Here is a 26,260-nt window from a genome sequence, read left to right on the forward strand (position 1 = left end):
TGGACACTGGTTTTTAAGAAGGACGTTTGAAAAACTGAAATGGGTTCAGGGAAGAGCAATAAAGATGATGATAGATTTGGAAACCAAGTCCTATGAGAAATACATTTTTAAAAAGGTGATATTCAGGGAGCTACCTGCAACATCCCTGGAGGTAGGGCCAGCACCAGGTATGAATGGACCCTTTGCAAAGTGCGCCCTGTGTGTCCCCTCCTACATGGATGACACTTGGCTTACCTTGGCATGGCAATGGGTTGACCATTTTCCTGTGCTCTGCCCAACACCTCCCTCTCTCTTCCATTTACCCTCTCCATATATAAATGGGAGTGATTTCCCAGAGGTACCAGCAGTGACAAAATCACAAACGTGGGCCATGGCCTAGGCAATTCAGACATTGGCATGCACAAAGAGCTCCTAAATGGGCCAGAAATAGCCCAACCTCTCATTTGGAGGGCAGGTGGGCTCAAGGAAGGAGCTCTTGCCACCACCTCCACCACCTTGGGCTCTCCCCTCAAGTGCCCCCCCACCACCAGCCACCTCCTGTCTCTGCTACCATTCCCGCCGCACAGTGGCAGCTGAGAAAAGGTTATAAAAAATTAACTTGCACGGCAGGGCAGCTGTGGGTGCGGGGCAGTGGCAGGGCTCTGGGGAGCCCCCCTGGAACATTTGGGAGCCCCCCGAGACATGAGGCCACAGACCAAATCCTCAAGGTCCGTGGCTAAGTAGGCTTCTGGTTTGCTGAAAAGCAACAGGCTTGGGCCCTGGGTATTTAAGATAATGGGGCTAGTCTGACGATCACAAAAATTGGGCTAGGAAAGCCTAGCCCGATTTTTGTCAATCATCAGAATGACTGGGCTTGGTTGCGAGCCCAGTGGTTCTAGGGCGGGTAACCCACTGAAGAACCCCTGCCCTTAGCCCGAGTTAGCAGAGCAAGCGCTCTGCAAACCGAGGCTATCTGCTTGTGAGTAGCATCGGTGCGGCTCCGCGGCATGGCTACTCACAAGTAGACCCCAACAGGGAGGCGAAAATCCGCCTCCTGGCTCCAGAGGTCTCCCCAGTATGCCCTGCGCACTTGTGCAGGGTATACCGGGGCTTCCCAGGGCTGCGCGGCCCCCAAGCTCCCCAGACCCCACCGGCTCTGTCACGGAGCCAGCAACCATGTGGGCGGCCATTCCGGCCACCCAGGGCTGCCTGCCCGGTTATGAGCGGGGAGAGCGGGCTTAGCCTGCTCTTCCTGCTCACTGCCCCAAACCAGGTCTCACAGATCGTGAGACCTGGTCCAATGTCTTCTTCGTTAGGATCCCCACCGCCCATTAAGATCATCAGGAAAGGTCTGTCTGCTGTTTCCACCAACCTGACTGGTGCCTACTTGGAGACGGGCCTTCTCTGCTGCTGCCCCAAAGCTTTGGAACACACTCCCTGCTGAAATAAAGAGCCTCCCCATCTCTGACAACTTTTAAAGTCTTTAAAGATGCATCTATTCACCCAGGCTTTTAATTAAATATTGCTGTAACAGTTTTAACATTGTTTTTAAAATGTTGTTTTAAAATTTAAACTCAGTATATCATTTATTTTGTTTAAACTACTGTTTTAACTTTTTGTTGATTGTTTTTTGTAAATGAGTTTTGGATGGTATAGAAATATGTTAAACAAACAAACAAACAGCAGGGATCCCCAGTCTACTCCATGCAGGAGGAAAAGGTTAAATGCAACATCATGGTCCCGATCCAGACTGGAGCACCCCAATCTAGATTTTAGACTTTGGACATTAGAATTAAGATGGGAGGGTTTTTTGTTTTTTGGTGTGTGTGTGTGTGTGTGTGTGTGTGTGTGTGTGTGTGTGTGTAAACACAAGCAGACTGGAGATCCTGCACTGAAATCTCACAAGAAAGGGCAGAGTATTGTGGGCATTGGAATTTCTGCAGTCAGTAGCCTTGAAGCAAATAACAATGCACTGAAATCTTTTGAAGAAAGTTTTATCTTCTCCAAATGTTTGCACTTTGGAGGTGGGGCCACAGCCTCATGGTAGAGCATCAGTCTTTGGCCTCTCCAGATAGGGCTGGGAAAGATTCCTGCCTGGAACCTTGAAGAAGCTGCTGTCAGTCAGAGTTGACAATACTGAGATTGATGAACCAATGGTCTGACTCAGTAGTATAAGCTTCTTATGTACCTATGTAGGTTCCACTTGCAAGAGAAATCCCCACCTCCCTGCCAATAATTCTAGAAAATGCAGAGAGATTGCAAGAGATGGACTTTCCTCTCATTTGTACTGCAGCTTGGAGATGGTAAGAAACCACAGGGGAAGACTCCTGCTGGTTTTCACCTTCTCCAAACCAGTGCAAATGAGAGCTCAAGGAAGGGGAGTGTGTGATTTTTTCCTGAGCTTCCTTCTCAGCAGAGGGCCAGGCTAACTTGCCCCTGGCAATCTTGAGACTGGATTTCTCAATGCCTATGGATGCCCTTGCTAAATTTAGCCTGCTTTGAAGAACGAGATCCATTGTATGCTTTAATTAATCACTGTCTCCAAAATGGGTTGAGAGATCCTTGAGATCCACATGAGGGCCAAGTGTTCGTCATGTTGCTATTAAAAGTATTTTAATCAAAAGCATGCACATGACTATCTCTAATATAATCTTGACAGTATTATGCCGAAGGTAAGCAACTCTTTCCTCCTGTGTCTCTTATCCACCAAGCCAAAAACACATGCCTGACAGTGGACACATCCATGCTATGTAACCTTGAGCATGTAATTAATGTAAACTGTAATTAATAGAGCTTGCCTTGACCTTTTCCTCCAAGCAAGCTGAGCACTAACAGAAAGAAAGCCAGGCAGATTTGTCTGCCAAGTTCACAGCTGGCACATGGATGTAGGCTCCCCAAGGATATATGCAAATATGGCAATGTGAAAATATCCCAGTGAATTTTCTAACATCTATTGTGTGGCTCAGAGATGAATAGATTAACCTTTTTCTCCCAAAGAAACCTCTTAAGTGGCAAAATACTGGGGCATGCCCAGGGGTGTAGCAAGGTTGGAGTGGGCCCAGGGACAAGATTTTAAAATGGGCCTCTCGCTGCCTTCCTCTCCTTCTCCTGGCCTCGTGTTTTTACTGCAGAAGAACATTAAGGACATGTGTAACATAGTGTTGCAGATTAACAAAGGACAAGAGTCTACTCCACAGTTACAAGGTGTAAATAGCAGCAGAACCAAATAATACAACAGTATCAGTGTTCCCTCTAATGGAGATAACCAGATGTTGTTGACTACAACTCCCAGAATCCCCAGCTGCAATGGTTTTTGTTTGGAGATTATTGGAGCTGTAGTCAACAACATCTGGGAATCCTTGTTAGAGGGGACACTAAACAGTATCAATGAAGAACTTTAATAACTGCACCTATCCCAAGGTTGAGGCAGTGGCCAGAGGTGCTTTCTATCAGCTTTGGCTGATACGCCAGCTACATACATTTCTTGAGATAAATGACCTCAGAACAGTAGCACATCTGCTGGTCACCTCCAGACTTGACTACTGCAATGCGCTCTATGTAGGGCTGCCTTTGTAAGTAGTCCAGAAACTGCAGTTGGTCCAGAATGCAATGGCCAGGTTGGTCTCTGGGTCATCTAGGAGAGACCATATTACTCCTGTGTTGAAAAAGCTACACTGTCTGCTGATACGTTTCCAGGCAAAATACAAGGTGCTGGTTATTACCTATAAAGCCCTAAACAGCTTAGGCCCTGGGTATTTAAGAAAACACCATGAGCCCCACCACCTGTTAAGGTCATCTGGAGAGGTTCTTCTGCAGTTGTCACCAGCTTGTCTGGCAGCTACTCAAGGACAGGCCTTCTCCATTGCTGCCCCTGGACTTGGAATATACTCGCTGTTGAAATAAGGGGCTCTCCATCTTTGGAAACTTTTTAAAAGGCACTGAAGATGCATTTATTTGCCCAGACTTTTAATCAGATGTATAATTTAAATATTTTTAATGTTGGGTTTAAAATGATTTTAATGTTTAAATGATTTTAATTGCTTAATTCAGTTAATGTTTAAATGATTTTAATTGTAAACCACCCAGAGACACAAGTTTGGGGCAGTATAGAAATATGTCAAACAAACAAACAAACAAACATCTCCTCTTTTATTTATTTTTTATTTATTGTTAATTTTTTATACCGCCTTTCATTAAAATAATCTCAAGGTGGTTTACAAAACTATTAAAACAATATAAAGCCATAAAAACTACAGAATAAGAATTAAAATGGAATATAAAAATACAAATCTAATCAGAAGTTTTGTTAAAAAAAATATGTGCAATATAACCATAATATACAAAGCAGCAGCACTCAAAACACTCATTTAAAAGCCTGGGTAAAAAGCCAAAATTACTTGCTTTCTAAAAATTGAGATGGAGACTGGGGAGTGGATGCCCACCAGGAAAGTATTCCAAAATCTGGCTGGGGGCAATGACTGAGAAGGCCCTCTTAGTTCTCGTGTGCTGTGTGCACAGCCAGGGCGTGGGGGAGAACTGAGCAGGTCTCGGTGGTGGTGGTGGTGGTGGCAGCGGCTAAGCCACTGGACCTAGCCAGGCTTGCTGGAGGCCTGAGCAAGTCACCCAATTATGCACGCCTGCACAGTGCGAGTAGCGAGTGTCTCAAGACTATGATGTCACAGGTTTGCAACGCTTGGGACTCAAACTGCGCAGGCATGCGGAAGCGGCTCACCAGCTCAGGCCACCTGTGGGCCCAGCCATGCCCAGCGGCTTAGCTGCCAACTGATCCCACATTTCTCTAGAACACTCACTGTCTGATGCAAGACCTGTGGACTTGTGAAGGTCCCTCTTAACCATCAGGAAGTATCTCCTGTCTTAGGCTGCTCTCTCGCTGCACTGGTGCATCTTGGCTCTATATGTCAGCCAACCAAGGACACCTAATTTGCTGAGAAGCGACTCTTATGCCTGCACAGTTAAGACAGCCTACAAAGAGAGAAAGCAGGGGCGTAACTATAATAGGGCAAGGGGAGACAGTTGTCTGGGGGCCCACTGCCTTGCCTCCCCCGAGGAAAGTCACATGACTGACTCCCCCAGCTGCGCACCCGCACAGGCTTCCTTCAGTTGTATTCATGCTCCAAAATTGATGTGAATGTTAAGACCTGGAGCTACCAGAACAGCATGTCTTTCTCTAGTACCATTAAATGACTTGCATTGTCCACAATTTACAAAACTTTAAAAAAAATAATTTCGGGTGATGTTCTATTGTGGCACATAGGTTATGCTTTTTGTTACCACTATTCAGCCTCATTTAAGATTTCTTTACTTCATGAGCTGAGCTTCAGGGGGGAGTGGCATTTTAAGATCTTGTCTCTGGGCCGACTGCAACCTTGCTACGCCCCTGAGAGAAAGTCAGGAGAAGGAGTCAAAAGCACGATCTACGGACACCTTCCTCTACACAACTGTATTTCCTGCTTGCCTCTTTATGAATCTTCTGAAGTCTATTGACCCAGATCTTCTTAACACCCACTTAATGGGAAGTCAGTTCCATGGAAGCGAATGTGATTTAGTTCTAGGTAAACATGCCCAAGACATGAGAGCAAGCTGTTTTCAGAGAGATTAAGCAAATGCAGCTGGTGAGTGTGCATGATGATGAACATTCAGTGCAAAAAATCTCCTCAGTGCCTAATGGCTTCCCTTTTTCCAACATGCAGCTGAACAAACAGGAGCAGCCATTGGCTTAGATTTCCCCCACCCTCTGGAGAAGGACCAGCTGAACCAAAGGATTTATTGTAAAGCTTGGAGGATGCATGGCATTTTGCACTGTCACAGAGAGAAACTATGAGCCAGGCCAGAAGGTCATGGGAAGGAGAGCTGGTCTTGTGATAGCACGCTTGAATCCTCCCCTTTGTTCAGCAGCGTCCACACTGGTCTGCATTTGAATGGGAGACTATATGTGATCACTGTACAGTATTCTCTTTGGGGGCTAGGTTCATAGCTCAGTGGTAGAGCATCTGCATCCTTGCATTCAGAAGGTTCCAGGTTTACTTCCTGGCAGCATCTCCAGGTAGGGCTGGGATACTCCTGTGAGATACTCCTGCCTGAAACCTTGGAGACACTGCTACCAGTCAGTGTAGACAATACTAAGCTAGATGGACCAATGATATAAATGTACAATTGATTTCTGTGAGCTGATTTCATCTTCTGTTGATTTTCACTATCAGTGAGTACCTTGGCATGGACATCAGGTGGGAAACTGCACACCATGATGGTCCCCACTCATGCTATGTCTTAGTAGATTACTAGGCTCTCTCTGCATTGTATGCCTGAAGAGAGTGAAACTAACCTAACCATGTTGATGCCAGTCCTCATGGCAAGAATATCTGGACTGACTCGCAGTCCCTGTCAAGCATCAGGGTGTCTGTGTGTGTGTTGGGTGTGTGTGTGTCTGTATGTATGTGTGTGTTGAAACAGGCCTGGTTCTGGAAGTCCAGTTCTGGCACTGTACTTCCTGCAGCACCACAACTTCCATGGCAAGCTTGACAGACTGAGCTCTGTGCTTTGTACTCTGTGGGTGACATCAAGACTGTAGCACCAGCCTGCCTGAACATGCAGTCAGCTGACCCCAAGTCCGCCATGCAGAGGCATAGCAAGGTTGGAGACAGCCCTGGGACAAATGAAGATGAAGATGAAGGAAATCTGACCTGATACAGTTGGTCTGAGAGAAAGGCAAGGGAAGACCCTCACAATAATCCTGTCCTGGTGTTCTCTGAAATCCTCTTCAGCTATAAATATATTTTTTGCAAAAGGATGGCAACTTAGCATTTTTGGCAAAACTGAGAGGAGAAGTGGTCTTGAATTGTCCCCTTTGCTTATCAGGATCCACTCTGGTTTGCATTTGAATGGGAGACTATGAAGCTATTCACACAATGGGACAAAATCGGGCTAGCCTCTACTAGCCCAGTTTCATTCCATCATGTGAACCACCAGGCTCGGCTGCGAGCCCAGTGGTTCCTGAACGGGTAAACCGCTCAAGTAACCCACCCCTTAAACCGGGTTTGTGGAGCAAACGCGCCACAAATCCAGTTTTTTTATCGTGAATAGCCGCAGCGCGGCTCCGCACCATGGCAACTCACGAGGAGACCCCCGACCAGGAGGCTTAAAAGTAGCCTCCTGGCTCAGGGGTCTCTCCAGTATGCCCTGCGCACTTGCAGGAGGCCCCTGATCCTCTCTGGTCACGGAGCCGGCAGTCATGTGGGTGGCCGATCCAGCCGCCCAGGGCTGCTGCCCTGCTCATCTGTGGGAAGAGCGGGCTTAGCCCGCTCTCCCCACTATCCTGGACAAAGCGGGTCTCACTGATTCATGAGACCCACCTCTACATGTGAGCAATATACGATATTCCCTTCAGGGGATGGAGCATCAGACATCCCCAGGTTCCCTCCCTGTCAGCATCTCCAAGATAGGGATGGGGGAGACTCCTGCCCGCAATCTTGGAGAAGCCACTGCCAATCTGTGCAGACAATACTGAGCTAGATGGTCCAAGGGTCTGACTTGGTATAAGGCAGCTTCCTATGTTCCTATGCTTCTTAGGTCATTTTTTGTTCAGGTCTACTCTATATGTTGACAGAGTGGACCTTTCATAAGATGTGGTGAGGTGGTTGCCTCGGGTGGCAGAATGCTGGGGCACCCACAGGGTGGTAAAATGCTCCCTGCTATTGGAGCAGCAATTCAATCTTACCCTGCTATTGGAGCAGCTCTCTTCGCACTCCAAGCAAAGCTTGCAGGAGACATGAGGAGAGGAGACAAAACTGTTGGCAACCTTACCTCCTCCCTGCCCTCTGTTTTAGAAAGGGGGCTGCTCCTACCAGCAAAATGGGGTGAGGCAGCATTTGCACTTTGTCTTAAGGGGCCCTAATAGCTTAGGCTACCCCTGTATCTTGTGGAAACATCCACACCAGTTGATTTCCATCCCGCTATACAGCTTGGTATCAAAGATCAGTATAGTAATAGTAAGGGTCATATAAGGACAAGATTCCCCCCACCCAGCGGCTGCTCCTTTGGAAGACAGCAATTATGGCAAACAATACAGCTGTTCTTTGCTCCATCACAAGAGGATTATCTCCCACCCCCCACTGCCTGTGTCCTCTCTGCTCTGATGGAGAAGCACAGAGAAATCTCACTGTGCCGGCAAAGTGGTCCAGCCGCAAGGAAATGTGTAATATCTCCTGCAAGGGATTATAAATCGCACACCTCAGTAAATTGCCAATCCCTGAATTTTAAAACAGAGGAGGGGCGGATAAGAGAAGGGAATTGCAACATTCCAAATAAAAATGAGGCTTCCATTCAATCTAAATACTAATTGACATTCCAATTGGCATTCTCTAATAAGAAATTGGGCAGGAGGAACATTTATTGCTTTCCCCAGTTTAGGAAGCCTTCAGAAGTTAAGCCCCTGGAAGCTTTCATGGCCCTGGAGAAACAAAGACAGCAATCTGCAAGCGTGTATGTGTGTGTGTGTGTGTGTGTGTGTGTGTGTGTGTGTGTGTATATATATATATATATATATATATATATATATATATATATATATATATATATACACATACACACACACACACACACACACTAGCTAACCCCTGCTAACTGAGCAAAGAGGCACCTTTCAAAGTGGTGATTCTCTTATATTTAGGAGGAGGAGAGCAACTGGCCCTATCCAGCCCCAGCACAGCATCCCTCCAGTGGCTGTTTGCTGGTATTTGCCTTAAGTTTCTTTTTAGATTGTGAGCCCTTTGGGGACAAGCGACCATCTTATTTATGTATGATTTATTTGTCTGTGTAAACCGCTTTGAGAACTTTGGTTTAAGAGTGATATATAAATAGTAGAAGTATTACTTGCAATGGAACCATCTAATAGAATGTTTGGACATGCCAAGAGCTATCCAAAGGGCTAGTTCCCAGGACCCAGTTCTCGGGATCAGTTCTGACCCAGCCATGCAGGGGTCCCACTGCTCATGTGCACGCAGCAGCCTCCAAAATGGCCATCACACTGGGAAATAGGCCCAGAAAGGGCTGAAGTTTCCTAAACTGTATGATTTTTTTTTTAAGGGAGGCTGGTGCGTAGAGGGGGAATGTCCACAGATACACACACACACACACACACACACACACACACACCACCTTGGAGAAGCCCCCCGGATGAGTAAGTTAAAAGAAAAAGTGATAGAATATTTGTTCCCAAAAAAAAAGTTCAACAAACCCCTGAATGTGGAGGCGGCGTGTTTCGGTCCAGGGTCAAGCCAAACTGGGGGTGGTTCGGCCCGACCCCGAACCTTCGAACCAAACTGGTTCGATATCGAACCGGTTTGGATTCCAAACTGTTTGCACACCCCTTCTTCAAAAGTGCTCCACCATTTGATTGCTAGAAAGACCAAGAAACTTGCTTCCATGGGCTGTTTACATTTCTCTCTTGGGTGGGCTGCTTCTTCCTGATCTCCCTCCTCCCATCTGCAGGCAAGTACAGCCACTGCCGGAGGGGCCAAATAGAACTAGCCCATGTAATGATTTCATTTCTGGAAAGGAAAAGCTGGAGCTTCTATAAGTGTACAAGTTTAAATGAGATACCCTGTAAGGCAGGCATGTATTATTATATCCACATTATAGCTGGGAGGTGGAGAGGTAGTTGCTTGCCAAAGGTCACATAGCACTTTTGACATTACTTGCGTGGCACAGGGATTTGTGCAGTGTGGCTCCTTCCTGCACTGTGAAGTTCATAACAGTACCCTGAAACATAGGGGAAGAGGGAAAATGTGTGCTGGAACACTGGACCCACCCACCCCATCCAATATTACAAAAAGGACCAGGTCTCACGATCAGTGAGACCCGGTTTGTGGCGGTGAGCGGGAAGAGCGGGCTAAGCCAGCTCTCCCCACTCATGAGCGGGGAGTGAGCCCTAGGCAGCCGATTCGGCAGCCGATCCGGCTGCCCACACGATTGCCGGTTCCATGACGGAGCCGGCGGGGGCTAGGGGGAGCGGGGGCCAATTGGCCCCCGCAAGCTCCAGCATGACCTGCGCGAGCAGGGCATGCTGGTGAGACCCCCGGAGCTGGGAGGCGGCTTTTTGTCTACCCTCCAGGGGTCTCCTTGTGAGTAGCCGCAGTGTGGAGCCGCGCCGCAGCTACTCATGATCTAATAGCCCCAGTTTGCGGCGTGCTCGCTCTGCAAACTCGGGCTAAGGGGCGAGCTACTTGAGTGGGTTAGCCACTCAAGAGCCACCAGGCTCGCAGCCGAGCCTGGTGGTTCTTACGATTAGCAAAAATCAGGCTAGGCTCTCCTAGCCCAATTTTTGCTAATTGTGAGAATAGCCCCAAAGTATTTTAAAGACAGGATTCCCCCTTTGCTTGTAAAGGTGAATACTCACCTGATTCCACTTTGCAGTCATACCCCTCGAACTGTGTTGAGCCAGTTCCAAACCAGTTGGGCCCAACTCAACCCTCCTACTGAACCAGCTCAAGGTCCGGTAGTTCGGTTCAAATTTGTCGAAATTGGTTCCAGGCACCACCACCACCACCACCACCACCACCACCACCACCACCCCTCTCTCTCTCTCTCTCTCTCTCTCTCTCTCTCTCTCTCTCTCACACACACACACACACACACACACACACACACACACACACACACACAGTGCATGAAGCATTTGGCGCTGAATCGCTTTGAGCTGCCCCCACCCAATTGATTCAGTGAGGGCAAGCAGCCACTTTAAAAGGATGAAGGCAGGTCTTATCTGTCCCTCCATGGCCCCTCTACCACCCCCTGCTGTCCCAGCATGGTACTGTCAGGATTACGGCTACAGGGCTCCTCCTGGAAGCCCACAGATGGTGTCTGCACAGAAATGGCACATGAGCATGTGTGGACACCATCCTGAAAGGTCAGCATCTTGCTGACCACTCAAGATGGTGTCCACACCTGCTTAGATGCCATTTCTGTGCCAACACTGCCCGCAGGCAGCTGGGAGGAGCCCTACAGCCATGAACGTGGCGTTTAACCCCGACAGTGCCATGCTAAGAGGGCAGAGGGTAGCGGAGAGGCCATGGAAGGGCAGGTGAATTTCCTTCCTCCTTTTAAAGCGCCCACTCTCTGAAATGCTTCATGCACTTCCCTAACACACACACATACACAAAACACACACACATACATTCAGCTCTAAGATATTTAAAATGTATGATCTGCAACACTGCTTTTAATCAGCTTTGTTGAACTGTGCCTATATGTGTCTTTTATCCACATCCCTGGTTTCTAAATGAAAAACAAAACCCGTTTTATTCTCTGGTCCCCAAACTCCTGTAAAAAAAAGCAATTAGTGTGTTTTTACTGCATTGCAAAATATCATGCCGTTTTTATGGCATTTGACGGAAAGAAATTGCAGATTTTGGCTCCTTTAAGGTCTGCAAGGTGTAATGAAAGTGTGTAAACGTTTTGCTGCTGCCGAGAATCAGCCTTTTCTTGTAATCCTCTGTTTGGGAGTCAGAAAACCTTTTGAACTGCAGCCTGGGAAATTAATTTGACCTCCTTGTTTTGTGGGGCAACTGAAATATGTGGGACAATATGAACATTAGATATGCTGTTTGAGCTACATTTACTGAGCTCGGGTATACAATAGTCAGCCCAAGTCAAATTAGTGCTTGTTTATACCTGTTCAAGGTTCCCTAATGTGGGGTTATCTATCTTATAGCCTGCATTAACCACCCTGAAATCAGAGTAGATAAAGATTGGCAAGGCAGTGTGCTATTTCCACCTTCCCAAGCAACTTTGCATGTGGTTTCTATTAGTGATTTAGGAAAAATATCAACAGAATTACATATCCTAAGTTTGGAATTCAATGACTAGCTGATCAGGGACCAAACCTTGGCTGGAATTGTGGAACAGTTTGCCTTGGGGTCAGTGTTCCCTCTCACAGGGATTCCCAGATGTTGTTGACTACAACTCCCAGAACCCTCAAGCAAAAGCCATTGCAGCTGGGGATTCTGGGAGTTGTAGTCATCAACATTGGGGAATCCCTGCTAGAGGGATAACTGCTTGGGAGCGGTGGACTCTCCTTCCCCGGAGATTTTCAAACAAGGGCTGGACAGCCCTCTCTCAAGGATGCTGTCACACAACTAGGGCCAACCTAAGGATATCCAGTGGTTGTTGGATTACAGCATATAGTAGAATATGTTGTAGAATATAAATATCCTTTGTATTTGTATTTGTATTCCTCTTCGTATTCGTAACTCCCATCATCTCTGGTTTCTGCTGCTACCTTCCAATCCTCAATTATACATCCTAAAACTAAACCCAAAGATCACCGCTTGCTGCAGAAGCACATGGGGAAGACAGGGCATGATGCAAGATAAGTTCCTACAAGGCAAAAAAAAAAATCAAGTTGGCAATTATGAAGTGCAAAAATACTTGGAGTTAATCATTTTTGAATACATGCATAGATCAGAGTTTTAATGTGAACCCAATTATACAACAAAAGGATGTATAAAGATGATTTACCATCTGAAAGTGTTTTAACTGAGGACTATAAATGGGATAAATGATCAATCTTCTGATAGTTTTCTGACCCTCAGCCCCATTAAACTCCAGCATTACAACTGGATGTTAATATCCCTCTCTTTTTGATCTGTGTTAAATGACATTGTAAGCACTTTCTTTCAGCCCACCTAGAGAATACAAAAGTACTCGTTTAATTATCACATTTTATACCCTTGTTCTAGCTTAATCTTCTCTTTAGTCTCATGATTCCCTTTTCCAATTATCTGATATCGATTCTGGCATGGCTCCATTTTGGAAGATCCATTTTAATACAAGAAACGTAGTGACAAATCTCACAGGTCTCTTCTCCAGGACATCATGCTATAGATCAGCATTCACCATTATAGATACAGCTATTATTATTTTTTTATGGTCCTCGCAGATTTCACAGTTTTGGAGAAGTCTACACAATGTTGCATTATATATCCATTCCCTGTGGAAATCAATATTCTCCATGGAAAATCAGTATTAGTCCATCTCAATATGGGTGGCTAATTGTTATTAGCTGCCCAGAGACATAAGTTTGGGTGGGGTATAAATTTAATCAATCAATCAATCAATCAATCAATCAGGTCTGGTTTACACAGCAGCAGAATGCAGTGGTAGAATCTATAAGGGGTAAGTGGGCTGTACCATTTCAGACTGCAGGAAGGACACCATATTGTATGCTATTTGGGGGAAGGTCAACAAAGTTCCCAGCCCAGCCATGCTAGTCCACGGAGCCCCATGGAAAAGCAAGAGTGATCTCCCCAACCACCACCCTCCTCACTAATGCTGAAGCTGTGCTTCCACAAAGTCAAAGTGGAATGGAAAAACCACCACCTCATGTTGTAGCAACCATGAAAGCAGGCGTTCTCAAATTTGGGTCCCCAGAGGCTGTTGGGTCCCCAGAACATCTGTGGGCCCAAGGTTGGGAACTTCTGGTTTAGGTTATGCAGAATTGACTCCCACCAGAGTGGAGGATCTTTCTCGTTAAGTCTAGTCTAGCTCAGTGTGAGGACCGAGTCGGCAGCTTCCCTTTTCTCTTTCCCCCACTATCTTGTATTGGATGCATGGAGGTGAGTTCTGTGTGTGTGTGTACTGAAAGAGAAAGAAAAAAAGGAAGGGCTGAGATGATTGAAGAAAGAAGAAAATAGCAAAGATTCAAGTGTCCATTGCCTCTTCAGCTCAAAGGCATTCTGATATGATTAAAAATCTCTCCCTTCAAGGGTTAGCTTTAAAGTCTTCAGTTTCTCATTAAAAGAGGCACTTATAATAATACTTAGTATTTGTATAGTGCTTTTTTTTAGTGTGCAAAGCACATGGCATGAATTAGCTTGATGCCTTACAACAAGCCTGTAAAGGAAGAAGTCAGTCCTATTACTGTATTTACCTGGATCTAAGACAAGCCCCTTTAAAAAGAGAGGTTAAATGCAAGTTACACCTATATTTACCCAAAACGAAGAGGCCCTGAATTTAAGATGACCCCCTGATATCTAACATCAAAGGACCTAGTCTTGGATTCAGGTAAATACAGTATCCCCATCTTGCAGATGAGGCTCAGAAAGAGCGGCTTGCTTAAGGCCACCGAATGAATTCATGGCAGAGGTGAGACTTGAACCAGGAAATCCTAGTTTTCAGCTCAGTCTCTCATCTTTCACAGCTGAGTTATTGTTTCAAAATCAACCCAGGGTCAAGAGCGACCATAAGTCACTGACATTGCATTCACAATCTGACTGATGGTTCTATAAAACTGATTTATGAATTTTAGTCTGTCTTTAGGGATGGGGTAGTGGAGTAGCCCATGATTTCCATGGAGAAGGTCCCAATTGCAGTTTTAACGGCTTTTCCAAATAATCGTTTTATTGCAGGGGCTCTCAAGCCGGAACCGCCAGATATTGTTGGAACACAGCTCCCATTCTCCCCAGCCACGATGGCCGATGATGGAAGATGTAGTCCCACAGCAGCTGGGGGCTGACATTTCAGGTTTTATTGTGTAATAAGAGTGCAGTTTGCTATTTTGGTGCTGTAGAGTGTCCAGACATCTCTCTAAAGTACAGGAGTGTCATGCTTCATTTTTAAAAGTAGCGTTGATTTTTGTTGCATTATCAGAATAAGTATTGTGTTGGACATGACTTATTTTACTTTAAAGGGCCTTGTATTGTCACCCACAGGGTTTCTGTGGACGACTCCAGGCCACCTAGGTTCTCTACCTTGTTAGAGTCTATCCCTTCTTTAACATACAGTGCTACTCCACCTCCAAGGCGCCCTTCTGTGCAGGGGCATAGCAAGGTTGTAGTGGGCCCAGATTATTTTTTAAAAGGTTTTGTAAACTGTGGATGATGCAAGTCATTTAATGGTACTAGAGAAAGACATGCTGTTCTAGTAGCTCCAGGTCTTAACACTCCCATCAATTTCAGAGGATGAATACAAATGAAGGAAGCCCGGGCAGGTGTGCAGCTGGGGGAGTCTGTCATGTGACTTGCCTCTGGGGGGCCCCCACCAGGCAGTGGGCACCCAGACAACTGTCTCCCCTTGCCCTATTATAGTTACATCCCTGCCTCCATGCCCTTTCTATAGAGTTTATATCCAGGGATAACAGTGTCCCACTGCTTCCCACCATGTTTCTGTTATGCCCATTATATCTATTTCTACGTTAGCAACCAAGCACTCCAGCTCACCCATCTTGGCTCAGAGGCTTCTGGCATTGGCATATAAGCACCTACACGCTGAATCTCTCACCTGGTGTATGCTATCTTTCTTTTGACTCTTTGACCAGCTGGCACAGGCTCCCGTCTGCTCTGTATGTGGTTCTGCCCTGTCCCCTTCTGTTTTATCTAAATCCTTTGCACACCCTCACACTTTAAAGGATGGCTTTTGCCAAACAGGATACTGCCCAGCTCCCATCAGCTGTTGCCCAGGTGTCATTTTAAAAGCTGCTCTGCAACCTTCTTGATTTTAAGCACCAGCAGTCTGGTTCCATCTTGGTTCAAGTGCAGCCCGTCTCTTTTGTACAGGCCTTGCTTGCCCCAAAATGTGTCCCAGTGCCTAACAAGTCTAAACCCCTTCTCCTGGCACCAACGTCTCATCCATGCATTGAAACCCCTCAGCGCTGCCTGTCTCACTATACCTGTGCGTGGGACTGGTAGCATTTCTGAGAATGCTACCTTGGGGTCCTGGACTTCAATATGCGACCTATCAGCCTAAATTTGGCTTCCAGGACCTCCCGACTACATTTCCCCACATCGTTGGTGCTGACGTGCACCACAACAGCTGTCTCCTCCCCAGCACTGCCTAAAAGTCTATCTTGATGCTGCTTGATTTCAGCAACCTTTGCACCAGCCACACAAGTCACCATGTGATCAACATGTGGGTCACAAACCCATCTCTCTATACCTCTAATGATCAAATCACCCACTATAAGAAGGCCCCCACACCCTGGAGGAGTATCCCCTGTGCGAGAGGATATGGGCTCATCTTCCATGGAAGGGCTCCCTTCTAAAGGAGCATTTCCCTCTTCCTCAGACCAATGTCCTCCATACCCGAGGCCTTCATTTTCCCTGACAGCAAAGGAGCTATAAGCCCTGGAGTGGGATGCCTCTACCACATTCCTGAAGGTCTTGTCCGCATGCCACTCTGTCTCTCTGAGCTTCTCCAGATCTGCCACCTTGGTCTTGAGGGAAGGAACTTGTTCCCTGTGAGCCTGGAGCTCCTTGCATCGAGCACACACGCATGACTTCTGCCCATGGGGCAAATAGTCATACATGTGGCACTCTGTGCAATACACTGGGAAGTGCTCCCTCCCCTGCTGTCTTCATACCGTTTTTGTTGGCTGTTTAAAGTATTTAGAGATAGAAGTATTTAAAGATAGAAGGATAGGTCTCAGCTGTAATTGTCAGCTATTTAACTGTCCAAACAGCCTTTTTCAAGAATATGAAGTAGGGATTTGTACTTACCTTCTCTTCTCCACCAGGCTCCTTGTGATCACAGGGGCTTATTCCAGGCTCCCCCACACACTTCCCACTAAACTCCTGCAAAACTCCAACGTCCTGTTTGCTATCCCTGTTCGCTGTGCTCTCAGGTCTTCACCTCTTATGTAGAGAGTAGACTTCCAACTGAGACACAGGATGTGGGTCAAAGAAATGTCAAAAGAATGTGGGGCCTCTCACAGCCCTAGCTGACTCCACCCCCTCTAGGGAGGGGCAAACAAAAACACTGGAGTTTGCTAGCCCTGGCAAATAACACACAGAGAGACAGAGTAGGACTTATCCCTTAAAGAGAAACCAGCCCCTCAAAATCTCCCCTCCTCCTGTTAGTTAGTTTGAAGGGGAGAAAGGCTAGATGTTGTTCTGTTTAGAAAAGCTTGCTCACCTCCTCGAGCTGCTTCTGCTCTTCCCAGAGTAGGCTTCAAACTCAGACACCATTTCTATGACAAAACACACAGAGAGTTAGAAGTACCAATCTCACCATTTTATTTTATTTTTTGTAGATGCTTTTGTGAAATCATCAAGCATTAATGATAAACTTGGGGTGATTTAAGGATTTTGCCTCTGAAATCTGCCCTCTCCCCATGCTTGGTACATTCTATGCAAACAAACCTGAGGAGATTTAAAGATGACAAAATTACCCCACCATCACATACTGCTCAGTGAAGTTTCATAGCCTGCTGGAGTTGAGCAATCTACATCTATATTTGATATTGTTACTTAAGTTGTTGGAGCGAGACTGTATGCATTACCATCGCATTTTCATTTCATTTAAAAAGAAAGAAAAGGTAATTTTGAGGATACTGGCAAATACCGTCATGCTTAATTTTCACAGCTCGGTTTACTGGACCCAACTACTGGAAAACAAGCAATAATCTTCCACTTTGGGTGGTTCAATATTCTTGTCATATAATCATAGTGCTTAAAAGAAGAACCAGCCACTCAAAATGAATGTTAATACCGTAATCCAAAGCACAGGGAGAAATACTGGTACCTTTGCCACCTCATCCCACTAGTTTACAAGGCCATACACATGACCATGAGACGGGAGGGCAGGAGAGGAGAAAGCAGAGACCTACCTTCCCCCCAGATGATCAACAATCTGCTCTTCAGAGCACAGACATGCGCCCACATGATCTGCGTTGCTCTGAGCTGCACAAATCACTGGAGGCTGGGAAAATGATTCCCGGCCTCCAGTGCATTGGGGGTTGCACTGGAGGTGCATTGGGGCGGTTCCTTGTGATGCATTGGGGGATTCCCCCCACGAAAGCCCAACTCTGTGTGTGCTCAGGTTGAGTGAAGCCCAAGCATTCACACAACTCTGGACCTGGGGTAAAGGGCGTGCTTGCACCCTTTAATCCAGGTTAAAGCCCAGGTTAAAAACCTGGGCTACTGGGGGAAGCAGTGCCGGGATTGCTCTTGATCCTGGCACTTCACACAAGCAGCCCTGCCCAGGTAGCACTGCCCAAGCCTGGGTAGGACTGCTTGTGTGAACAGCCTCTACTTTGCGGTCTGATTCGGAGCCAGTTCAGAGATCTAGCAGACTGCTATGGATTTATAAAAGAAGGTTAATGAATTCCTTACAGAATCAATTCTGTGCAGATCTGGAGTTCAATCAAAGATCCTTGGTAAATCTAGCACAGTATTGTTGACACTGACTGGCAGTGGCTCTCCAAGGCTTCAGGCAGGAATCGCTCACAGCCCTACCTGGAGATGCTACCAGGGATTGAAACTGGGACCTTCTGCATGCAAGGAGATGTTCTCCCATTGAGCCACAGCCCCACCTCAGGGGAATATCTTACAGCCGACAGCCCTCACATGTAGTCACCCATCCAAATGCAAACCAAGACAGACCCTGCTTAGCAAAGGGGGAATTAATGCTCACTGCTGCAAGACCAGCTCTCCTCACCCGCCATCTTCTGCCCAATTAGGAACATAGGAAGCTGCTATATACTGAGTCAGACCAAATTTTGGAGGACTTTGGGATTGCCCTTGCTGTTGAGCTTGTCATTCATGCTGAGGGAGGGGTGGGCAAAAGTAGAGCACTTAGCCAATCAGACACAGAGGAACAGAGGAAGCTGCCATATACTGAGTCAGACCATTGGTCTGTCTAGCACAGTATTGTCTTCACAGATTGGCAGTGGCTTCTCCAAGGTTGCAGGCAGGAATCTTTCTCAGCCCTATCTTGGAGAAGCCAGCGAGGGAACTTGGAACCTTCTGATGCTCTTCCCAGAGTGGCGGCTCCATCCCCTGAGGGGAATATCTCACAGTGCTCACACATCAAGTCTCCCATTCATATGCAACCAGGGTGGACCCTGCTTAGCAAAGGGGACAAGTCATGCTTGCTCCCACAAGACCAGCTCTCCTCTCTGAAGGTGGCTGATAGTTTAAGAATGGAGATGTGCATCCTATGGATAGAAATGGACAACCATTCAACAGTCTGCTCTCATTTCCAGATTTTGACAAGAAGCCATAAGGGACTGATGAGTCATTGCCTTACAGGAGGTGCCATTGTGCATTCCTGACTAGTTCAGTACCTCAGTGATAGACCAGCAATTAGCTCATAAAGGAAAAGGTGAGATGTCCTGCCTTTGAAAAGACATATCTTAGATACAAAGGGCATGAGATGCAGGGCTTTTAAAAAAAATGAAAATGGCCACTAAGGTTGCCATCTTAAGCAGAGGAATGGTTGGGAGCTGCTTAACTCTTTCACCACCACCACCACCCTCACCATTTCCCCACTCAAAATGCCTCTCCCTCAGGCTGCATTTCACTTCCCAGGGGAAAGATATGGGTAACTGCATCTTACCCCACCTGGAGGCAAAAAACTGCTGAAGGACATTTTGAATGCCACCCCCCACACACACAAAAACCCCAAAACCCAGCTGCAAGAGAAAGGAATAAGCATCCCTTCTCTCCACCTTCTAGCTGGTCCTGTGTTCAAGACTGCAGTCTGGTTGCTTGCATTTGGATTTTTTTTTTTAAGGCTAGGGGAAAAGTGACTAACAGCACAATCCTATGCTCTTTTACTCAGAAGTAAGCCTCTTTATATTCAATGGGGCTTTCTCCCATTTATGCATATATAAGAGTGTAGCCTCTAGCTACAGTCCTATGCACATTTAACTGAGAGTAAACCCATAGTAAGTGATACTGATGTCTGAATAAATATGCATACAGGGCTGTCTTTAGGGCATGGGAAGCAAGGCAACTGCCCCAGGCCCCACTTTTTTTACCCCCATTAGAATTAACTGGAAGGGGGTCCCACACTGGCTGATTTGCCCTGGGCCCGCACCCCGCCAGGGCTCTCTAAGGACAGCCATGTATGCATAAGAAAGCACTGTAAGGGCTGGTTCCGGGGCTGTAGCTATAATTGAGCAGATGGGCTCAAAGAACCCGGGCCCCTGAGCTCCTGAGGGCCCCCCAGCTCCGCCCCTCCCTGTCTTCTTCATTATCTCCCTCACTCCAAGGAGCCACTGGAGAGAAAGGTGAACACAGGCCCCCTCTCCCCTGGCTATGCCCCTGGCTGGTTCGGCCATCCCATGGAACCTCAGTTAGAGCTGGGCTCCACACAGAGTCCCTGAGCCTAGAAAATGGGTGCTCACCCCTCCCACCCCTTTACCAGCGTTTACTTCCTTTCTAGGTTAAAATGAGAATGGTTGTGTAATCCTAATCGACCAATCTTGGTTTATTCTAACCTACTTGCTTAGAATAACCCAATATATAGAACTCACTTCAAACCTTGGCTACAGATCAAAGGCTATTTGAAGTCTGGGATGTGGTGGTGGTGGGCAGCTTGGATGACTTTAAGCAAGGCTTAGCGAGTCCAGTGGTTCCCAAACTGGGGGTCCTCCAGGTGTTGCTGAACTACAACTCCCAGCATCCATTGTTGCTGGGGATGCTGGGGGTTGTAGTTCAGCAACATCTGGAGGACCCCCAGCTTGGGAAACACTGCCTTAGACAAATCATGGAGGATAGGTCTATCTATGGTTACTAGTTTTGATTAGTATAGACTATCTCCATGTTCAGAGGCTCCCCTGCAATACCAGTTGCAGGGGAGTGATGGCAGGAGAGGGGGCATGCCTTCATCTCCTGGTTGTATGACTTCCCAGGGCATCTGGTGGGTCACTGTGTGAAACAGGATGCTGGACTAGATAGACTTGTTGGGCCTAATCCAGCAAGGCTCTTCTTATGTTCTTATGAAGCAAGGCCATTAGAATAAACTGAGATTGGTGGGATCAGATGACATGATCTCAGTTTATTTTAACCTTGATAGGAAGTAGGCGCGTAAACTGGGATGGGAAAGGGGAGCACAAGTTCTCAAGATGAGGGACATTTTGTGGAGCCTGACTCTAACCGAGGGCCCACCTGACATCAGGACCAATCTTAGAATGCTAAGTGTCATCTGGGCCTTAATCTCTCCTGCTTTTTCTTCTTCTTCTACCATGATGACGTCTCTTCAATTGATTCCCATATATCCCTTCCACCTGCACTTACCACTTAATCACAGATTCCATTAAGTAAGCATTTAATAACTTAATGCATTGGTAGCACATTATGTGTGCAGACTGTATCAGCAGTACCATTTCTTTTATTGCTAAATGGGCAACATAAGGTCAAAGAAGCCTCCATCTTATCGTCTGCATTCGCTTGTGCACTGAAGCTGCACAGTCGACTTGCAATCTGCTCAGCTATCGGTAGGGTGCTACGAGAAGGTGGAGAAGGAATGTCTGCTTAATTGCCATTAAATAGAAGAAGATTGATGGATTCCTGTAAGTTGCCTTCCTAAGGGGAGGAATATACACCCTCATTTCATACTCATCAGTAATGTAAGTGACAATTTGCCAGAGTTAATGGGCTGCATATTTTCTTTACTTAAGGAGATAATGGCCAGATTCAAAATCGTATATAAAATGAAAAATCTTTATTTTAGAACTCGTTGAGAGCCCTCCGGTACAGTGGGCTGTAAGTCTTGCTGATCTTCCATTATCCCCCTCCTCCCTCCTCTGCTCTCACAGCATCTGTTTGCACTGTTTCAATAATAAAGTAATTTTTGGGTTCCTCGCCAAGGGGTGGAACACATGGCAAGGTGATCCAGCAGAAGGGGTGGGGTTGTGTAGGCAGAGACTGTCTACGTGCTTAGTCTCTCCTAGAGAAATGGTGGCTATGCCAGTTCAAGGGTTTTAGGGAGCCCACAAGGCAAAGCACCCTAAAGGAGAACAGGTGGGGCGGGGGGGGTCAGGGTTTGGAGAACCCACTGCCAGTCTGTGAAGACAATACTGAGCTAGATAGACCAATGGTTTGACTCAGTATATGGCAGTTTCCTATGTTCCTATGTTTGCCCCCTATGCTGAGGCTCCATATACTAGTGCCCCTTGTGGCAAGTTGCTGCACTGCAGCACCCTGGAGTCCTTCCTTGTAACCCTGCCCAGTGGGATCAGCCATTGGCTCCTTCCCTTAACAGAAAACTATAAGAACTCCCTGCCTGAAACTGCTCCTTGCTTTTGGGGAGCTGGTTCTTGCTTCCAGACTAGCTGCTCAGCTTGACCTCTGGTGTGTTTCTGACCTCCAGCTATCAGTTTCTTTAGCTACCATTTTCTTGCCTGATTCCTAATCAGCTTCCCAGCCTGACCTATGGCTTGGCGACCTTGTTCCCCTGTTCCTCAATCCTCTGTTCTGGATCCTCCAGGCTAGCTGCCCCTGAGACAGCCATGACAGTGCGGCACACAAACAATAATTCTCTCAGGCTTGGTACTTGAGGGGTAAGAAAAGCAGAGAGCCTTCATGAATGCTGCAAGCTTCAGCCCCTGATTCCCTCCAATTTCTGCCAAATCAGGGCCTTATGACTTTCTAAATGCAATACGTAAGGGGTCCAGGACAAAAGGTAAAGCGAATGGGCTTCCTCTGTGCTCCCCCCACCCCATAATTCAAGCACTGCCCACTCCTCCTGTGACTTTGTTGGCTGTTGCCTGCAAGTGAGAAAGGGCATAGCTCAGTGGTAAAGCATCTGCTACTTTGCATTAAAGACATTCCAGATTAACACCCCTCCCCAAGATTTCCCTTTGGGGGAAAAAGATCTCAGATAGGGCTGGGGAAGATTTCTGCCTGAAGGTTTGGGAGTAGACAACATGGGGCTCCAGGGATCAGCAGTATGACCCAATAGAAGTCTGATTCCTACTGGTATATTTTCAGAACTGCAGTGTTGCCCCCTATGCTGAGATCATGGGCCTTTTTAGATCATGGGCCTTTTCTCAGTCTAGGTCCCTGCAGATGCCCAAACTCACCAACCCCACTGGTGGCAACTCTAATTCCAATCCTGTTTCAAACTGACCATCATATCACCATTGTGTCTGTAGACCATCGTATCTTTTGACGAATGCTAAGGACCAGTTTAAGCTATGGCAGAACAAGCAGTAAATTACTCCTCTTCAATCAAACCTGCCCCTATAAGAGAAGTACAAGGAGATGTGCTTCTTCAGGGTTTACCTGTACAAATAACTACTCATGGGAATGATCTGCCCATCATGAAAGATCACAGCAAAAGATTTACTGCTGCTGTTCATGGAGGTTACTAAGACAATATGCCTCAAACTGTTCATCTGAGTTTACACTGCTTACATACCACAAGGGTTCTTAGACAAGGGAACTTGGATCCTTGGGTGTGCTTTGAAGCCTTGCAGGGGGTACACAGGATCATAAAGAACCATTCTGTCTCCCTGACTCACTTGCATGCTACACTGTTGGTGCCCTCCTCAGGAGAAGAGGGGGAGGAGTGTCAGAAAGCATCCCTCCCTCTCTCCTCCTCCTCCGCCTTGGGATTGTTTTAATGAAAGGCGGTATATCAATTTAACAATAAATAAATAAAATGTGACTGGCTGGCTGTGGGCTCTGGCTCAGTTCACCCTTCCCTCAGCCTGACTGGTAGGCTTGGCAGTGAGGGAAATTTTGGAGGACATTGGGATTGCCCTTGCTGTTGAGCTTGTCATTCATGCTGAGGGAGGGGTGGGTGAAACTAGAGCACTTAGCCAATCAGACACAGAGGAACAGAGGAATCTGCCACATACTGAGACAGACCATTGGTCTCTCTAGCTCAGTATTGTCTTCACAGACTGGCAGTGGCTTCTCCAAGGTTGCAGGCAGGAATCTCTCTCAGCCCTATCTTGGAGAAGCCAGGGTGGGAACCTGAAACCTTCTGCTCTTCCCAGAGCGGCTTCATCCCCTGAGGGGAATATCTTGCAGTGCTCACACATCAAGTCTCCCATTCAGATGCAACCAGGGCAGACCCTGCTTAGCTACGGGGACAAGTCATGCTTGCTACCACAAGACCAGCACTCCTCCTCATGGAGAGGAGGAGGGAGATGTTGGGACAGCTCAGGGGCATACTGTGGAGGCCTGGCCATGAGGCAGGAGGAGGACCAGTGCAGAGTTAGGGCAGGAGCATAGCTAGGGGAGCGGGGTGTCGCTGGGGGCCCTCAGGAGCTGTGAGCCCCGGGTTCTTTGAACCCGGGGCTCAATTATCACTCAATTATCTGCTCAATTATCACTACAGCCCTGAGTTAGGGATGGGGGTTTCTGTGGTTGTTGCCTGATTCCAGGGCAGATTCACTTAATGTATAACCTTTGGCAAGATTTACTTCTTGCAGGGCGGGGGTGTGTGTGTTCATAATTCTTGGTTCCCTATACTGGATACCTGAGCTGAAGGGGTGCTCCTGTTTTTAAGAAAGACTGAAAACCCCTGTCATAACAGATAGTAGTGGAGTCATATGTTTCCCCTTCAGTTAATAGGCACATAGTGTTGGAGGGAACCCAAAAGCTCTTGGTCAAGCTGCTTGCCTTCTGGCATGATGATATATTCACTAGTCACCCACTCATCAACTTATACTTACAACCTTCCGAACCACTGATCCTACTACTGCCTGCCTTCCTGCATCCCATCAAAACTGGGGAGGGGAGAATGCAAAATTATGAGTGTTACCCCTGTGTTCCTGCTGAGAAGAGCAGTTGAGTTTGATGGGCCTGGTTTGATTCACTTGTTATGGGATTCTTGAAGGTTTGAGTTGGTTGTGAATGGTTAAAATAAGTCTGCAAATAATCTCTTAGCATTTTATTTTTTGCTCGACTGAAATCTGGCTCTCAGAGCAATAGAAATTGGCAGCTTCGAGCCAAACAGAACTAGGCATCTGCAGAAACTTGATCTCAAGGCAGAAAGGCATCAACAGCTGCCAGGGAACCCTTGATATTTGAACCTAGTGAGTGACCTTGTAGCAGGCTGGTGTGAACAAGACAGTGGGAGGGTGGACTTTGCAGGGAGAATTAAGCACTAAGAAGTAATTAGAAGTGACATTCAGGAATTCCATAATACTATTTGGAAAAAAAATACAGAATTTGAAAGCTAATAATCCACTTCTTTTTTCCATTAGATGGCTTAAAATATCAAGGAGAAAATAAGTGGTGTGCAATTTTTCACCCACAAACCAGCACCAACTCTGCCTCTGGGACCTTGCGGGGGAAACTGCTTCAAAATCCTTTTCATTTTTCCAACAGTCAATTAAAAAAAAAAAAGAGGCTGCTAGAGGTTTTGACCCTAGAATCTATTCCCCATGATATTGTGATGGGACTGAGCAAGGATTAGCACTGAGGATAAACAAAACTTTGCTGTTGGTCATGACCCTGGATCTGGGATGCCCCAAATTAGAGAATGAAGCAGATAGTTCAAGTGATGGAATGGTCTGGGAAGACCTTACGACCCAGGCCCTGGACAACCCACAGAACCAGGGTAATCAGATCCAGTACCCCCACTGCAAGCTGAGGACCTGTCAGCCCAAATGGATGCCCCCAGTTCCACTGGAGCCTGCACTTAGAAAATCAAGCAAGGCTCCAAGGAAGGGTTGGGTAAATCTACTCTACCTGGGGAGCAACCATATAAACCAGCAGCCAGCTTCTAGCAGCTGCTGGAGCAACATTTTTCTTGTGTTAATACCCAGCTCTCTTGTATTCCTGCTTGGAGCTATCCGAGGTCCTGACCCCTTTCCCCTTGAAGCTGTCTTAAATATGTATCCCTCCCAAATCCCTGCCTCAATGAAGGCCCTGGCTCAGTCTAGACCAGCATATAATGATGTATATATGGAACCACCATATTCAGAGGCAATATCACATGCAGGCAGTGTGCCACTGAATAACAACTACAGGGGAGCAACAGTGAGAACAGGTTATTGCCTTAAATGCCTTTTCTCATGGCCTCCCTGGAGGCATCTGACTGGCCACTGGGCTGAGCTGGACTAATGGACCTTATCTTATGTTCTTCCATATTCTGAGCTGTGCTTGCTTAATTGGGAGGAATGGTACTCTGTCCATGCATCTAGATCTTCCCTGTAAAACTGAGGTGGATTTTCAGTTCTAAAGTTTTGCACATGTATTTCTTCACAGAAATGATTTCCTAAAGAATGGGTCCTCTATGTCTTGAGCCTGCATCTGATTTCAGGGCACACACTCCTTGTGGCTCCAAGTGCAGTGGAGGGACATAGAAATGAGGCCATTACTTTGCAAGAGGGAGCCATCTTCCCCACCTGTAATAAGAATAATAAGCAATTAATATTTTATAAACCTCACAGAGCATGTTAAGCAGCAATTACCAGGTCTGTTATACAAGGCCAATGAATACAAATGAGTTAGGACTCTCAGCTTAGCTCACTTGACCGAAATAGTTAGTGGCACCAAGAAGAAATTGCTAATAGAGTTAGTGACTA

The sequence above is a fragment of the Hemicordylus capensis genome, chromosome 2 (assembly GCF_027244095.1).
Source record: "Hemicordylus capensis ecotype Gifberg chromosome 2, rHemCap1.1.pri, whole genome shotgun sequence".
Lineage (NCBI taxonomy): Eukaryota > Metazoa > Chordata > Lepidosauria > Squamata > Cordylidae > Hemicordylus > Hemicordylus capensis.